Source organism: Sebastes fasciatus, chromosome 13, assembly GCF_043250625.1.
Source record: "Sebastes fasciatus isolate fSebFas1 chromosome 13, fSebFas1.pri, whole genome shotgun sequence".
In the NCBI taxonomy this organism is placed as follows: Eukaryota; Metazoa; Chordata; class Actinopteri; order Perciformes; family Sebastidae; genus Sebastes; species Sebastes fasciatus.
In genome coordinates, this window is record NC_133807.1 from 1123024 (window position 1) to 1138960 (window position 15937).

Sequence of the window (15937 nt, forward strand, 5' to 3'; positions counted from 1 at the left end):
CCTAGTTTACAATGTTTAGACGTTTTTGCAAATAGTATGCAAACCTACTGCATCAGTCACCATACCATTTTACTGTAAAGGGATAACACACACACGTAGCAACCTGGTCTCATGGGAAGGCGTAAAAATGCCACGATATTACATGGACATTTCGCATGAGTATGCATTTTAGCATTTTCCTCTGTTATTTGTACGCCATGCAAACGTTTTTAGGCAAGAAAACCACTTAGTTAGGTTAAGGGAAAATGTCATGGTTGGGTTTAAAATAAGTAAGTAAACTAAGTAAAACACGTACAGAAACAACATAACAACCACAGAAAATAGAAAACATCAATAAAAAAACACCAGTCAACAACGGTCTCGAACACGGGTCTCCTGGTTAAAGGTCACATATTATACTCCATTTAAACTAGTTATTATAGGTCTCAGACACCTCCAAACCATGTCTCTGAAGTTTTTTTTTCAAAAAAACAATCAGATCATGCATTCCAGCATGTCTCTATAACCTCTGTTTCAGCCCATTTCCAAAAGTGCTGATTTCTGTGTCTGTAGCCTCTGTCTCCTCCCACTCTGCTCTGATTGGTCAGCGTTTTCTGTCAATCAAACGTCCTCAACAACAGCGTCACCCTCCCCCTCCCTCCCGGAGAAGCTCTCTCTCTCTCTCTCTATAGAGAGAGAGAGAGAGAGAGAGAGAGAGAGACACACGAGTGGAGAGATAGTAGCTAGAATAAAGTTTATAAACCACTTTAAAGTTTATAAACCAGAAACTTCACCCAGCGCACGTTACCGGAGGAATCTGATCAGAAATCGGCGACACATGATGAACATCTGCGGTCCAGATTCCAGGTTTTCCTGACGGTTTCTCTCAGGTAAATAATGCTGTTTATATCTCTGTTAGTTAGCTCAGTGTTTACCTCATGCATCAACTCTGTAAACCGTAAACATACACTCTGTTTTACGTCTGTCTTTACAGATCCATCTGTGAGAAATGACCGACAGAATCATCCCAGAGGAGAGCAGACAGCTGAGAGCAGATGGCTCTGTTTACATGGAGATACAAAGCTAACCCGGTAGCATGTAGCTAACCCGTTAGCATGTAGCTACATGCTAACGGGGTAGCTACATGCTACCGCTATGACACGGTGTGTAAACACAGCGACCATCAGGGTGGAAAATAGAAGATGTGAAACAGTAGTCAGTTCATTATTTCTGCTAAAAGATAAATGTATGGAAGATCAGAGTAATGGTATATTATTTACAGTAGTAGCTGTCTCTGTGTTACCATGACTACAGACCACCGGAGCTTAGCTTACCGTAGTTTACCAGAGCTGAAGACTTTCTCCTGTACCATGTTAACATAACTGCAGGTGAGATGATTACAAATGCTGTGAATAATTAATATTGTCATCTGTCTACTCAAATAAAGTTTGACTGTGAAACAGAAATGTGTTGTGTTGCTTACAAGTCACTATTTACTACCTGTAATCTGCTACATGCATGACATCAAATATATATAATATATAAATATCATCTGTTTAAACAGTGTAATTACATAAAGCCTTTGTGAAAGAACATGTTATATTTAGATGATGGGAGTACATGAAGCCTGTTCTGCTGGTTCTTGCAGACTAACTGTAGGAGCTACTTTGCTCAAGTTAGGTTGAGGAGGAGAGACAGTGACGCGCTGTGGGCCGGGGTCAGCTACTGAAGGTTCTCTCTGGTTCGACCAGGAAACCCTCACGTGACTTGCATTCCCTAATGACGTCAGAATACAAGGAAAAAAGCGAATTTTTTTTCTGCACCCATTTCCGGACAAACGGAGGAGGAGAAAAAGAGAGAGGATGGTCTTTTATGATACTATGGTGGCCTGTAGACACACTGGGGACAGATATTGATGTTTAAAAGACATGGAAAAGTGCATTTTGCATAATAGATGACCTTTAAAGGTTCGGTGTTTGTTGGTAAGCAAACAGCACAAAACAAAAATTAAGTAAGTAAACTCAGTAAAACACATACGGAAACCATTGCGGAAAACACGTCACAAACGTCAACAAAAAGCACACGACAAACGTCACGTGACAAGTCACTAACGTAACTTACAAAAAAAACAAAAACACCAGTCAACACCGGTCTGCAACACGGGTCTCCTGGTTAAAAATCCTGTGTTTGTTGGTAAGTAAACAAAATAACAAATAACAAAATTATGTAAGTAAACTAAGTAAAACACATACCGAAACAATTACAGAGAACACGTCACAAACGTCAACAAAAAACACGTGACTGCGTCACTAACTCTTACCGTAGCATGGATGCATTTATATTTCAGTCTGTACAGGAAAAAAGACACGTGTAAATCAAGAAAGGCATACTTATTGCAAGCTAAATGCCTTGCGTATTATCGTGGCATTTAGCTGCCTTTTTGTGCTAACGGGCTGCATGCAGACATGTCCTTGCGATTGCTTCCCAGATGGCCACTTCCAGGCTACTGTACCTTGACCACTTTTTCTGTCTGTATGATGCATCCAGTGTGTGCTACGGGAGTCACTTGACATGCATTAAATGTGGCCGGTGGTGTATGTTGCACTTGCTATGCGTTGATTGTGGAAATAACTTGGAAAAGGCTGATTTGACTGATTTAAAGAGAAACTTTTGCTAGCTCCACATGCAACACTACTGTAAATATGACTGACAACTGGTCTGACACTGAAACTGGAGAACTGCTCTCCCTCCTTGTGGGTGATAAGATATTAAGACTGCTTAATGTCATCTCGCAGTAAACAATCTCTGTTATGCAAGTGCCCTGTATATCCTTGAAGATGCCAAATATTGTACAAGCATTTGCCACACAACACTATTCCAGCCAATCAGCAATAGGGGTATTCAGGCCCGTGCACAGAACAGGACAGGGGAAAGGCCATGGATGTATACAGACAGAGAAAGACAGTGGGAACGAAAGGGACGGTAAACCTGGAGGAGGGGATTTGTTTGAGCATCGAGTTCAAATATTATCAATCTTTCTCCACAATTGCTGACTCCACCTTTAAGAGAAAATGAGCAAGATTACACAGCCAGATTTCTGCTGGAAAAACCCCGTGCTAAACCTGTAGGCTATGCGTGTGTGTGCATGTGTACATTTAATAAATCAGGTTTTGATTGAGTTTTTACAAGAACACCAACACAAAGGAAAGATCATTACGAAAGATAAGCATCTATTATCCAAATTGGTTGTATGCAAAGTCTAACTAGAGCTAAAATAAACATCTACAGTTTTTAAAATGTTATTATTATAGCAGTTTTATATCTTAAATTCATACACATTTTCACAATCAGTTTGCTCTCTCATCATAGAGACTGTTCTCTCACTGCATAATCAGTCCAAATGCTGGGGCAGAAGAACTCTTCAGGCTGCAACACTTGGATGGTTAAAAAATCAGTAAAAACAAAATCAGTAAGGAGGAGTAGAGGAGAAACCTGATTAGTGACCAGCCTCTGAAACACAGCCTCTGAAGCCTATTTACATAGTGGGAATTTCTTTACATGCAAAGTCTGAGGATTATCACTTTACAATACCGGTTCAACAACGTACGACGTTGTTTAGTCCCTGCACACGTGTTTCCCAGAGAATAAGCTTGAGTGATCTCCAAAAGCCATTCCAGTCATATTTTAGTGCAACCAGGCAACCAGCAAGTATGAAACACAAAGTACATATCCACACACACATGCATTTGTGGGGCGGCTGTGGCCCAGAGCAGGTCGTCCACCAATCGGAAGGTCGGTGGTTCGATCCCTGGCTGCTCCGGTCATGTCGATGTGTCCTTGAGCAAGACACTTAACCCCAAAATTGCTCCCGAAGGCATAGCCATCGGTGTGTGAATGAGTGTTTAGATTAGATCCTGATGGGCTAAGTTGGCTCCTTGCATGGCAGCCTCTGATATCAGTGTATGAATGTGTGTGTGAATGGGTGAATGCTTGCACACACACAGTGAATGAATGCAGATAGGCCACAAAAACATAACTCATTCCATTTTATCATTTTTTTTATCTTCCTGCATTATCGACACAGTTTCTCTCCAAACTGTCATTCATATTTAGTCTCTTTTACTGTGAAATAGTTTCACCTTCTGCACAAACACACAAGCTTTGTTTCCATCAATTTTTGATTTTAGAGCTGAAATAATTTTTCTATTAATTGACAGAAATTGGCAACTATTTTTTTAGGACTGTCAAAGTTAACGCAATAATAACGTATAAGCGCAAATTCGTTTTAACGCCACTAATTTCTTTAACGCATTTATGCAATCGATCTTCCGGAGTTTGTAGCGGCTCAGTTTTAAATCCAGAGTGAAGATACTTGCATTTAAAAAAACTAAGGTCAATTGGTTCCAACCATGTCATACTAGCTTGTCGTGAGGGAGGTTAAATACCGCTCCAAACTTACACAAAATTCTGGTGAGGAAAAGTCAAGCGTTGGAGGCGGGGCCCCGTTCATTCCTATGAGAGTGTCTCAGTGGAGCATGAAGCCGAAATGGCTCGACTTCCGTCTGGAAAAGTACCCGGATTTTCCAGCGATCTTCCGCATCCATTGGGCACATGAAACATGCGCAGTAGCGTCCACTCGGTCACATGACTCAGTCACAGGTTCCCAACGTCCCGCCATCGTCACGGCTTGCGCTCCAGCCTCGGTCTGAGTCTCATTCACATGAACGGAGGAAGAGAAATAACTCTGGATTCAGCTATTAGTGCAATTTACAACTTTTAGGACCTAATGATTTAAATAAGGACTATTAGAGTGTTCATACTGGGGAGTTGATTCACCTAAAAAAAAATATATCTGCTGAGTTAAAGATGTATCTTTCCCAATGTTAGTCTATGGGAAAATGTCTTTTTGGGCCCAATGGCATCACATGACGGACACGGAAGTTGTAGTACTGCCGTTTGGCCGCTACAAAAGTTAGGATCAACGTCCGGCGCTCTTCCATGGCCATTTCCAAAGGGGTCCCTTGACATCTGACCTCCAGATCAGTGAATGTAAATGGGTTCTATGGGTACCCACGAGTCTCCCCTTTACAGACATGCCCACTTTATGATAATCACATGCAGTTTGGGGCAAGTCATAGTCAAGTCAGCACACTGACACACTAACAGCTGTTGTTGCCTGTTGGGCTGCAGTTTGCCATGTTATGATTGGAGCATATTTTGTTATACTAAAAGCAGTCCCTGTGAGGGTTTCTGGATCAATATCTGTCATTGTTTTGTGTTGTTAATTGATTTACAATAATAAATATATACATACATTTGCATAAAGCAGCATATTTTCCCACTCCCATGTTGATAAGAGGATTAAATGTACAAATTAATCTGCGATTAATCACAATTAAACATTCTAATCGATTGATAGCCCTAATTTTTTTCTAATAATTTAGATAACAAAAATGTTAGACATCACCTAGTTCCAGCTTCAACAATGTGATAATTTGATATTTTCTCTATTTTCTATAATTTTAAGAATATATATAAAAAAGAGAAAACACTTGACTATTAATTATTAATAAATTCAATAATTTGGGGCTTTGGGATCTTGGTTCGACAAAACAATTAATTTTGATAGACCAAATCATAAATCAATTAATCAAGAAAACAATTGCCAGACTAATGGAGATTGAAACATTATGTTAGTTGCAGCCCTAGTTACTTTATAACACACTGTCAAGACTTTTATTAAAAGGAGAGTCAGATGAGAATATTGAAACCATTCTTGCATCTGTGCAATAAATATGAAGCTACAGCCAGCAGCCGTCTAGCAGACTGTTAGCTTAGCACAAAGACTGGAAACGGGGTGGCTGAATGGGAGAAAATCCCTGCAGCCAGTAAAAGAAACCTGGTGGAAGGTGTTCCCAGAAGAGTAGAGGCTGTCACAGCAGCACATTATTATTAGGGCCCGAGCACCGACAACGTCAGGCCAGCGAAGGCCCTGTTGAAACTGAAGGAATTCTTCTTTTCCTTTTTCTTCTCCCAAATGAATCGCCTTTTTGACGACTTAGAATGCCCCAAAAGTTGTTAAACTTGGCACACTTATCAAACGAGGTGACATTTTTTATATTTTAAGGGTCTCGGGCTTGGCCGTTGCAAAATGACTCGCTAGCGCCCACTAGAAAATTGGAAAAATGGAGCCCCTTGCTCCGGTTTCACCTACATGTATGAAATTTGTCAGACAGATGTAACATGTGGAGATGCAAAAAAAGGCCTCTTGGAGGTATGCCCAAAACTCAACAGGAAGTCAGCCCATTTTTAGCATTTTATAGGCTATGTACTTTAACGAACTCCTCCTACAGATTTAATCAGATAAACTTGAAATTTGGTGAGGTTTAACTTAAGACCTTGAGGATGTAAATTTATCAAAATGGTGAGTTTTCAATGAACGACCTGACCATGGCTCTGGCGGCCATTTTGAGCCCTTCGCCAGGAAACAGGAAGTTGTTGTATCTCAACTGTACATAGTCCGATCTGCCCCAAATTTCTCAGGTGTGATGGTGGTCTAGTCCTGAGGACATGTACATGCAAAAATATACTCATAGCCCCGCCCCAAGATGTTAGCCACGCCCCGTTTCATAACTCATGAACCATTTGTCGTAGAGTCTTGTGGAAGGTGTCATATCACTCAGCAGAGAGTTCCTGTGTCATTGGTTAAGGTTATCCCCGCCCCCTACACATTAGCCCCACCCCCTTTCATAACTCATGAACCATTTGTCCTAGAGCAGGGGTCTCAAACTCGCGGCCCGCGGGCCAATTGCGGCCCGCAAGACGATATTTTGTGGCCCCCACCTTGATATGAAAGTTTAATGTTAGTGCGGCCCGCAAATTTTTTTTTTTTTTATAAAGTTTTTTTTTTGCGGGCATTTTTTTCATTTTTATTGACAGGACAGTGGATAGAGTCTTGGAAAGGGGGGAGAGAGAGAGTGGATGCGGAAAGGGCCACAGACCGGATTCGAACCCGAGCCGCCGCGGTCAGGACTAAGTCTTGTTACACGGGCGCCCGCTCTACCAACTGAGCTAACCAGGCGCCCTCGGCCCGCGAGTTTTATGTGAATGGCAGTTTGCCGCGTTGTGTGTGGAAGGTCCCTTTGTTGCGCGAGACCGAGCTGAACGAACCTACCAATCACAGCGGGGTATATGGCTCCCGGGGGCGGGCAATCGGCCGGGCTTGATGCAAGCAGAGAAACATTTCACAACAACTATGGCGGCGCCCGTGTTACATCGCATAAGCTCGATTAAAGCTTGATTTATACTTCTGCGTTGAATCGACGCCGTAGCCTGACGTGCACCTCTCCAGAAATGTAACTACACGTCGCGGCGACGCAGACCGCAACAGCTGTGATTGGTCCAGTCTGTCAGCGATGCTGAGCGGCCAGGACCAAGTTCTACTTCTCTCTGCCTCCATCTTTTCAATGTTTGTTCACACAAATCCACTCAGATATATTGTCTCTTTTCGGCGTTGCAGTAATGTCAGTAAAAGTTCTGTGGTTCAACAGTTATTAGCTCCAACTCCGCTCAGTTTCTGTTTGTAGTACAAGAAGAAGAAGAAGAAGAAGGAAACTCATAGAGACGCCGCCGCCAACTAGCGGTTTGGTGGTGTAATTGCAGAGCAACACAAACACAGCAGGCACAACTTTATTGCGGAGTGACACCAAGTGGAATGAATATATATCTTGTCTTTTTCAAAGCCTGCAGTGAAGAGAAAGGTTGGTGACGAGCACAGACAATTTCAGGAAAAGTGGGAGACGCAATAGGCCATGTTCAGAAGAACCGTTCATGTTCTTCAATGTTCCATTCATGTTCAGGACAGTTCATGTTCAGGACAGTTCATGTTCAGGACAGTTCATGTTCAGAAGAACCCATTCAAGTTAAAGAACTGTTAATAATGACGTTTGAGAAGATTGTTTTTTTTTTAACAAAGCTTTTTTTGTGGAATACCTGATGCGGCCCAGCCTCACCCAGACTCTGCCTCCAGCGGCCCCCAGGTAAATTGAGTTTGAGACCACTGTCCTAGAGTGTGTTCCAATCCACGTACTTCCAGAAGTACATTTCAATGTAGTGCACTGTGTGCACTCTGTACTCACTTGAGTAGTGCGTAAATTTCAACGGGGTTCACTGCATTTTGCCGTACTTCCCAGTGTGAACGCACTTATGCACTCAAAATAGTGAGTGTAAGTACGCGGATTGAAACACACTCCTAGACTCTTGTGGGAGGTGTCATATCACTCAGCAGAGAGTTCCTGTTTCATTGGTATTGCTATCCCGCCCCCTACACATTAGCCACGCCACCCAACAGAACTCATGATCCGTTTGTCGTAGAGTCTTGTGGAAGGTGTCATTGCACTAGGCAGAGTTCCTGTTAAGTTGGTATTTTTATCCCCGCTGCCTACACATTAGCCCCGCCCCCTTTAATAGCACGTGAACCGTTTGTCGTAGAGTCTTGTGGCAGGCGTCATGGCGCTCATCAGAGTTTCGGTTTCACTGTGCCTGGACGGGTCAGTGGGCGTCCCGCCAGTACCCCCGACACGCGGGGATGTGCGAGTTCCCGTTCATCGCTGCTCGCAGCTTTAATTTCCTCTTGGTTTTGGAATGAGGTGTTCAACAATCATTTATTGTAGTGAAGCTCGGGTGTACACAAACCTCATGTAGTGCTTTTCTCATTAAAGCAGCTGTCCCTTCCCTCTTTCTTCCTCTGCATTATTAAATCTCTTTGCCACCCTGTTCACTTGTTTATGCTCAAACTTCTTTTCCAATTCAGTATCTCCCTCTCCCCCCCCCCCCCCCCCCCTCCTCTCTGCCTCCTCTCCCTCTCTCCCTCTCTCATTATCATTGCTTTATTGCCCACAGGGGATTATTACAGCAGATCATATTGCACAACAACAGGCCTTCACAACAAGCTCCATCCCACGACTTGACGGCTGTAAAAGCCACGGCCATAAAAACCTTCAAAGTGGCATAACAGCACAGTGGACAACAAGCATTTATGATGGAGTAGACAAATACATGAGGATGTCGCTTTGTAGAGTGTGTGCCTTTGGCCTTGTAATGATGCCAAGGCCTCACCTGCATTTCTGCAGTGTCGTGTAGGCTGGCTGGATAAAATAATGTCACGTAGGATCCTGAAATCAGATACATTAATGCTTAACTTGTCAAGAACAAATGCCATCACGAATCATGTAGTGGTGCACGCTTTAAGATATTATTTTAACTCAGCTGCTTTCTTTCAGTTCAGTTGGTGAGGAGAAGACAATGATATTCACACTGCTGACACAAAAACGCCAAACCGATATGGCTGAGAATGAATTGTTCCAATACCATTTTTTCCATCCCGATACCGATTCCAATACCTGAACTTGCGGTATCGGCCGATACCAAGTACCGATCTGATACCAGCGTAATGAATATAATATCTTCGTCGCCTTTGGGCTACCTTTGTGGAACTTATCTTGTCGTTGGAATGCGGTTTCCAACGTTTGCTGCTGCAGTTTGTCCTTTTTTTCCCCTTTGCCTTGGTGAAGTCGCATTGCTCTTTCACGTGATGCGTCTAAAGATGTTTTATAAGATTGCTTGTGTTCAATTTTGGCAACACTAGTGCCACCCCTCGAAATGGAAGCCTTACATACTGTATATATCACCATTTTAATTGTTGGATTTTCATATGGCTGACACTTTCCTCGCTCTGACTACCGTTACCGTTACACTCTCCACTAGCACCGCACTGTTGTTGTTTGCTATCGTCAGGTGACAAACTACCCGCAATCAGTTCTTCTTCGCTGCTCTAAAACAGTACTTGTCTGTGGCAGCCATGATACATCCAGGGCGCCAGAACAGTGAAGATTACTGTTTTGGAGCGACGAAGAAGAATTGATTTCTGGTTAAACAAGTTTATTAATTAATTATTTTTGTGGGTTAATAAATGATTGTATCGGATCAGTGCATAGACTGGCGTACTGGATACCGAATTTTGGGCAGTATCAGATGCATTACCGATACTGGTATCATTACAACTCTACTGAGAATGTCTGTAAACATTGTTTTAACGCTCGGCCTGAATGCCCACTTAGTCTTTGGTTGACAAAATTGGAGCTTTGTCCCAAATCCATACTACTAGATAGTAATTGTCAGCAGGTTAGCGTAGCAGGGCTTGGCAGTAACAGAACAGTTGCTAGGTTGCCATTGACAACCATTTTGAGCAGAGGGGAACTCAGTTGGTTGCAATCTGCAACCACACCACTAGATGCCGCCAAATCCTACACACATCCTCCTTTTAGGCGGAAACGTTTGAGAAGTTCTTCGTGTGAATAGGAAAAATACTGCACTGAAAATCAAAACGGACTAAGTCCATTCAGGCTTCTTCGTTTACACACTCGGGTCCGCTGGAATAAAATATCCACTGAATGCCTGAAATGGAAATATCAGTGTGACCTTAGATTTGATTCAGTTTAGAAGCCTTAAAGTCTGCCCCTGAACAAGCTAAAACATGTAGTAATAGATGCAGGTGTTTGACAACAACCTAGTTCAGACCTGTGAATCTGTTTATTGCTAATCTGTGTGCAGATCGGAGGAGGGAGGTGGGCACCTCAGCCTTTTACAGCCAGCCACATCCTGACTGAAACTGTGTCACGATTACGCTTCATTAGAAATCTGGGACTTTTTCTTATCATATACACATAAACAACCAAACTCACAGGCATCCCTTGAACACCACATCAGCTGATGTTTTTGTGTTTCAACCAACAACAGGCCTGAACCATGGCTCAAAAACAAAGGCTTTCCCTCCATCTCTGCTCTCCTGTGTGGTTAATACACACACACACACATATCCTACGTAAAATGAGCTGCTGAGAGATACTGGCAACATCATACATCTCTTAAGAGCCCACAAAGCTCATCTTCCAGCACTTCATTAACTCAAAATGAGAGGTTGCATTGAGAGAAAACCTTTTCAAGTCCCCGAATGAAAGCCTGTCACACGCGCGCGCGCGCACACAAACGCGCGCGCGCACACACACACACACACACACACACACACACACACATTCTTTGTGTTGTTGTCTGGTGTCTCCTTGCTTGCTTGTTTGCCCCCCCACCTCTAAAGGAAATGAACACGCCAGGAAAACACAACCCGTGATGGAAAGGAAAGAGTCTGGAAATCAGTGGACTTGAACACAACTAAAAAGTTGGAAAGACATAGCGTAATATAAACCAAGTTCTTTACTTAACAAACCTTTTCCTACAACTTGTCAGCTAGTTTATGATAACAGTTCACTTATCATCCGTGTTGCGTTCACGCAGCAGAACGTGTCTGCGTGTTGTTAGTGAGTGTGTGTGTCATCTCTCACCGTGTTGTTAATGAGTGTGTGTGTGTCATCTCTCACCTTGTTGTCAATGAGTGTGTGTGTGTCATCTCTCACCTTGTTGTTAGTGAGTGTGTGAGTGTCATCTCTCACCTTGTTGTAGTGAGTTGCTACTTCGTGCTGAAGGATATTCTCCACCCGGAGAAAAGGCGTCCAACAAGACAAAAATAATAGTGTGAGTGGAGTTTAGTTGTTTAGTTAATTTAGTTTGTTCCTCCTCCGTACAACAGTTGACGGGTGTGAGGTTCAGTAGTCCTTCACTCTCTCTCTGTCTCTCTCTGGGTGTTTGTGAATGTCTGTGAATGGGCGGGACTGGCTCCACAGTAACGTCACCTGTGAGCTCTTTACCGTAACGGACGCTACAATGCGACCTCTAAAACACGCAGTGTACCGTAAATAAAAACTACAACCCGCAAAGATTCCAATATTGCCTTACAATTGAAGATAATTCAAATATTGGCGGCTGGATTGCTTTTGGAGGTGATTTGTATGGAAGCCCAGTTCTGCCAGGAAAAGAAAGAAAATTGAAAATCAATCACACAAAAAAATTGTCATGTCTGTTAAATATCTTTATTGTGCAGTGGACAGAATATCTTTTCATCCAGATGGCTAGGAGAGCTGAGAATTCTGGGAATACCTTCGACAGTTGTAAGTTATTAAAGGACCTTCTGAAATTTTTTTATTTTTAGATGCTTAGCTCTGTGTATGTGCGTATGTACAGTATATTCCATAAATATCTATGACATGGTGTTACGTCCTGTGAGGAGCTACAATTTGTTGTTTTTTACTGAACTACCACATGTTTTTTCATTGTTGCAGGTTGTTTTTGTGTGCATGGATGTCATTTTGTGGCAACTTTTCTGTTCATTGTATATGACTTTGAAAGATCAAAGATGAATTTTATATGTACTATAGTAGTACATCATTTTACTGTTTTACTGTTGAAATCAGAATCTAAAAAGTGCAGTGTATACAATAGCATTCAGCTAGACAAAACTTACAGTCTTTTACTGTATATTACAGTAAGCAGTTAGTGTCAACAAAAAAGTAGAACAAAACAGATTTGTATATAAGAAACATTTCCTAGGTTGACTAGTAAAAAAACACCTACATATTTTGTCCATCCAGAATCTGGCTAATTCTTGTACATAAGGAGTTTACTTAACTTCGCTCTTAAAGAATGTACTTAAGTTTTATGAATTTTACTTACTTTTGTATTTAAGGAATTTACAGAATTTTGTATTTTGGGAATTGTCTTGATGTTGTACTTAACAAATTTACACAAATTTATAATTGAGGATTTTACTTTTACTACTTTTTTCTTTTTCTTTAAGAATTTTACTTAATTTTGTGATTAAGGAATTTTTCATTTCACAAGAATTTTACTTAATTTATTTCAGTAGAATTTGATTCATTTTGTAGTTAAGGAACTAGCTTTTTATAATTGAGGAATTTTCTTTATTCAAAAAAATTTCACTTAATGTTGTAGTCAAGGATTTTGATGATTTTATAATTAAGTAATTTACTTATTTTTTAAGAATTTTACTTAATTTTTTTAATAAGGAATTTTCTTATTACATAAGATTTTTACTTAATTTTTATTTCAGTAGAATTTGGCTAATTCTTTTACATAAGGAGTTTACTTAATTTTGCACTTAAAGAATGTACTTAATTTCTATGAGTTTTACTTACTTTTGTATTTAAGGAATTTACAGAATTTTGTATTTGGGGAATTTTCTTGGTGTTGTACTTAACAAATTTGTACAAATTTATAATTGAGGATTTTTCTTTTACTACTTTTTCTTTAAGAATTTTACTTAATTTTGTGATTAAGGAATTTTTCATTTCATAAGAACTTTACTTAATTTATTTCAGTAGAATTTGATTCATTTTGTAGTTAAGGAACTTGCTTTTTATAATTGAGGAATTTTCTTTATTCAAAACATTTTTGCTTAACTTTGTACATAAGGAGTTTACTTAATTTTGCACTCAAAGAATTTACTTAATTTCTATGATTTTACTTACTTTTGAATTCAATGAATTTACTTAATTTTATACTTTGGGAATTTACTTATTTCATAAGAATTTTCTTAATGTCTCCTTGTTGCAGGTCATATCCCTCTAAAGGCAAAATGTCAACCATTGTTTAACATTCTCTTCATTTGAGAGCACAGTTTATTAATACATATGCATGACTTAGATTTGTTTCCTCCATGACACATGCCAGGTTACATAGATTTTAGTCCGTTTAAAGTGTTTTGTTTTTTTATTTTGGAAAAGAAATTAGATTAGCCGCTTTTAAAAATTTAAAAACTCTGCAAGTTGATATTCATAGAAATAAACTGGAAGGAAGTATATCTAAAAACTGATGGATGATGAAGTTAAAAGGGTTTAAATTACCTATATGGTTCTTTGATTTTGGGAAACCCCGGTCCCGTTTCATCATACTTTAAGAAAAGATATAAAACATATCTGTCTCTGTGCAAATGAAACCTGCGATGCCATTTGGATGTTAAATGATGATTCTGTATGAATTACCTGTTTTCTTTGTGTCTCTCAAAGAATAGTTATTTTTACAGCTTGTCCAGTGACGTCTGTTCAAACTCAAACTGTTTATTAGACGTGGACGCGGCGTTGCCTGCTGTCCAAACTGCAGATTACAAGACAAACAAATTGAGTCCTGAGAGAAGAAACGGACGCAGTCAGAAGACAAAACCATGTCTGTCTTTGTATTTTCTTGGTTGACGTTTGTCATAGAAAGATACAATTTTACCATCTCATAATTTTGATTTCTTATCTCTTCATTTTGATTTATCATGATATTATGTATTTTTTATCATTTCTAACTTTCCATCTTTTTTCCATCAGTATTTCCTAATTTTGACTCAACATGAGCATTTTTATTATTAGCCACTGGCGACTCACCAAGAAAAGGAAGAAAAAGTGTGCATATATATATTTGTCATTTTTACTTAGAATGGCATTAATTTAACGTATGGAGTTAAAATTGTGACTTATTATTTCATTATTTTGACTATAATTTAAATTTAGAAATTATGTTTGACCTTGTATCACATTTGTATATATTGTAACCAATATTAGATGGGCTGGGGAGGCTGTGAGTTACACAATGTTTGTTTTTGTTATCATATTTATTTGTTTATCACTATTTTGTGAGACCAAATTAATCATTCAGTCAATATCCATATTGTTGTGTGACGGTATGAAATAAATTATGACATTAACGTCCGAGAAAATCTATTGATCGCGTGAGCAAAAGTCACAATTTAATTGATTGGCTTGTTTTTATCGGCATCCGTAATTCCCAGAAATCGAAAAAAAACATTTTTTACAAAAACAAGCCTGCACCGCGAAATACGAAAGTTTCGGATTCGGAGTGGATCCGCTCAAAGAGATAGATGGGCTCGGGATTTTTTAAATTTTTTTTTACAAAATCCTGAAAGGGTTAAGGGTAAATTCAGGTTATCATTTTTTGTTTAATGCCAATTCAAGGCAACACAAGGCAATGTGAAGGAAATATATTATTTATAATATATTTGTATTAATTAAAAAATATATATTTATATATATCTATATATTTATATATATTTTTATATATTTTATATATATATTTAGTATGTATATATATATATATATATGTGTGTGAAAATTATGAGATACTAAGTAAAATATTTTGACTTATGAGCAAAGATCATGACTTTATAAGTCAAAATCATCACTTAGTATCTCATGAATTTGAATTTATTTTTATTGTTTCATCTTTTGTGTTTCTTTTCTTGGCAGTAATGGGCTTCCATAGTGAGATGCTGGTGACCGGCTCTGTCAAAGTTCCGCCCCTCACATGACTCATCAGGATAAACCAGGAAACAGTTTATTTATTGATTCTCATCTCAGAGAGAAGAGACAAAACAAGAAGCTTCAGACCAAGAGCCAGCACTGGGAATACTGGGAATACTGAGAATACTGGGAAACTGACACTGGAGAGAATCTAAGGTTATCTTTAAGCTTTAATTAGAGACAAAATGGCATCTCAGTCAGAGAGAAAAGTGCCTTGTATTGTCTGTGACAACATTGTTAAAGATGCTGTCATCTTGTCGTGCAGCCACAGCTTCTGTAAAAGCTGCCTGAGTCGACCCCACCAGCGTCCAGTCTGTAAAAGGAAGTTTTTAGGGACTGAGGCTGTGTGCAGTCTGCACCAAAAGAAACTCTTCTGTCTGGACCATCAGCAGCCGGTTTGTCTCGTCTGCAGAGACTCAGAAAATCTCACCGACCGCAGGTTGAAACCCGTCGATGAACTTCAGGGATCTCTGAAACCTCTGCAGGAAAAGTTGGAGGTTTTTAAAAAGGCTCAAGTGGAGTTTCATCAAACGACAGAGCATATTAAAACTCAGAGTCGACACGCAGAGATTCAGATTAAAGAGCAGTTTGAGAAGCTTCACGGGTTTCTAGAGGAGGAAGAGGAGGCCAGGATGGCTGCTCTGAGGGAGGAAGAGGAGCAGAAGAGTCGGATGATGAAGGAGAAGATT

At 39.9% G+C, this 15937-nt stretch overlaps 1 protein-coding gene across 1 annotated transcript in view; it reads right to left on the reverse strand.

Moving 5' to 3' along the window:
- carhsp1 (calcium regulated heat stable protein 1) overlaps positions 1-11696 on the reverse strand; it is a 53679-nt gene extending 41983 nt beyond the window's left edge. Inside the window, exon 1 of the mRNA XM_074654952.1 lies at positions 11484-11696. The gene's annotated coding sequence lies outside the window, so the exon portion shown is untranslated. The remainder of the gene's footprint in view (positions 1-11483) is intronic.
- Between the last annotated feature and the right edge of the window lie 4241 nt (positions 11697-15937).